We start from the raw sequence: 3,060 nt of genomic DNA on the forward strand, positions 1-3,060 counted from the left end.
CAACTCTCACCGGGAACAAGCCCGACTTACTGCCGGCGATGCGGACCAGGCTCTGACACCGGTCATACAGGGACCTAACAGCCCATATCAAAGGGCCTGGTACCCCATACTCCCAGAGTACCCCCCACAGGGCCCCCCGAGGGACGCGGTCAAAAGCCTTCTCCAAGTCCACAAAGCACATGTAGACTGGTTGGGCAAACTCCCACGCACCCTCCAGGACCCTGCTGAGAGTGTAGAGCTGGTCCAGTGTTCCACGGCCAGGACGAAAACCGCACTGTTCCTCCTGAATCCGAGGTTCGACTATCCGACGGACCCTCCTCTCCAGAACCCCCGAATAGACCTTACCAGGGAGGCTTAAGAGCGTGATTCCCCTGTAGTTGGAACACACTCTACGGTCTCCCTTTTTGAATAGGGGGACCACCACCCCGGTCTGCCAATCCAGGGGAACTTCCCCCGATGTCCACGCAACATTGCAGAGTCGCGTAAGCCAACACAACCCTACAACATCCAGAGCCTTAAGGAACTCTGGGCGGATCTCATCCACCCCTGGGGCCCTGCCACCGAGGAGCTTTTTAACCACCTCGGTGACCTCAGCACCAGAGATTGGAGGGCCCGACCCAGAGTCCCCAGGCTCCGCTTCCTCAGTGGAAGACGTGCCGATGGGATTGAGGAGGTCTTCAAAGTATTCCGCCCACCGACCCACAACATCCCGAGTTGAGGTCAGCAGCACACCACTCCCACTATAAACAGTGTTGGTGGCATACCGCTTCCCCCCCCTGAGACGCCGGATGGTGGACCAGAAACGTCTCGAAGCCGTGCGGAAGTCGTTCTCCATGGCCTCTCCGAACTCCTCCCATGCCCGAGTTTTTGCCTCAGCAACCACCCGAGCCGCATGTCGCTTGGACTGCCGGTACCCATCAGCTGCTTCCGGGGTCCCACAGGCCAAAAAGGCCCGATAGGACTCCTTCTTCAGCCTGACAGCATCCCTCACCGACGGTGTCCACCATCGGGTTCGAGGGTTGCCGCCGCGACAGGCACCGACAACCTTGCGGCCGCAGCTCTGGTAAGTCGCCTTGACAATAGAGGCACGAAACATGGTCCACTCAGACTCAATGTCCCCCACCTCCCTTGGAACATGTTCAAAGTTCTCCTGGAGGTGGGAGTTGAAACTCCGTCTCACAGGAGACTCTGCCAGACGTTCCCAGCAAACCCTCACAATACGTTTGGGCCTACCAGGTCTGACCGGCATCCTCCCCCACCATCGGAGCCAACTCACCACCAGGTAGTGATCAGTTGACAGCTCCGCCCCTCTCTTCACCCGAGTGTCCAAGACATGTGGCCGCAGATCAGATGAGACGATGACAAAGTCGATCATCGAACTGCGGCCTAGGGTGTCCTGGTGCCAAGAGCACATATGGACACCCTTATGTTTGAACAAGGTGTTCGTTATTGACAATCCATGACGAGTACAGAAGTCCAACAACAGAACACCACTCTGGTTCAGATCAGGGGGGCCGTTCCTCCCAACCACACCCCTCCAGGTCTCACTGTCATTGCCCACATGAGCATTGAAGTCCCCCAGCAGAACAAGGGAGTCCCCAGAAGGTGCACTTTCCAGTACCCCCTCTAAGGACTCCAGAAAGGGTGGATAATCTGAACTGCCGTTTGGTGCATAAGCACAAACGACAGTCAGAACCCGTCCCCCCACACGTAGGCGGAGAGAGGCCACCCTCTCATTCACGGGGGTGAACCCCAATACACAGGCACCAAGTTGGGGGGGCAATTAGTACGCCCACGCCTGCTCGGCGCCTCTCACCAGGGGCAACTCCAGAGTGGAAGAGTGTCCAGCCCCTCTCAAGGAAACTGGTTCCAGAGCCCAAGCCATACGTAGAGGTGAGTCCGACTATTTCTAGCCGGAACCTCTCAGCCTCACACACCAGCTCAGGCTCCTTCCCCACCAGTGAGGTGACATTCCACGTCCCAATAGCCATCTTCTGTAGCCGAGGATCAGACCGCCAGGGTCCCCGCCCTCGGCCACCACCCATCCCACATTGCACCCGACCCCTTTGGCCCCTCCCACAGGTGGTGAGCCCATGGGAAGGGGGACCCACGTCTCCTCTTCGGGCTGTGCCTGGCCGAGCTCCATGGGTAAAAGCCCGGCCACCAGGCGCTCGCCCACGTGCCCCACCTCCAGGCCTGGCTCCAGAGTGGGGCCCCGGTGACCCACGTCCGGGCAAGGGAACACTAGGTCCATTTGTGTTTTTCATCATAGGGGTGTGTTTGGGCTGCACTTTGTCTGGTCCCTCACCTAGGACCTGTCTGCCATGGGTGACCCTACTAGGGGCATAAAGCCCCTGACAGCATAGCTCCTAGGATCATTGGGACACTTAAACCCCTCCACCACGGTAAGGTGGCAGCCCAGGGAGGGGCCCTAGGCGTCCTGGTGCCAAATATACATACGGACACCCTTATGTTCGAACACGGTGTTCGTGATAGACAAACTATGACTAGCACAGAAGTCCAACAAAAGAACACTGCTCGGGTTCAGATCAGAAAGGCCATTCCTCCCAATCATGCCCCTCTAGGTCACACTGTCATTACCCACGTGGGCATTGAAGTCCCCCAGCAAAATAAAGGAGTCCCCAGCTGGCGCTCCTTCCAGCACCCCTGGACTCCAAGAAGGCCGCCCATGCTGTGCGTTGAGGTGAGTCCAACTATATCTAGTCTGTACCTCTCAACCTCGAGCACAAGCTCAGGCTCCTTCCCTGCCAGAGAGGTTAAATTCCATGTCCAAAGAGCTAGCTTTGGTAAGCCAGGGTCAGAGCGCCATAGTCCCCACCTTTGGCCACTGCCCATAGCATCATGCACCGGACTTTTATGACCCTTCTTGCAGGTGGTGGGTCCACAGGAAGGCAAATGCATGTTGCTCCTTCGGGCGGAGCCCGACCGGGCCCCATGGGTAGAGACTCGGTCATCAGTTGCTCGCCGACAAGCCCCTCCCCCAGGCCTGGCTCTATTGGGGTTGTGTGTGTGCGTGTGTGTGTGTGTGGGAGAACTCAC

Source organism: Nematolebias whitei, chromosome 17 (genome assembly GCF_014905685.2).
Source record: "Nematolebias whitei isolate Nwh7 chromosome 17, NemWhi1, whole genome shotgun sequence".
NCBI lineage: Eukaryota > Metazoa > Chordata > Actinopteri > Cyprinodontiformes > Rivulidae > Nematolebias > Nematolebias whitei.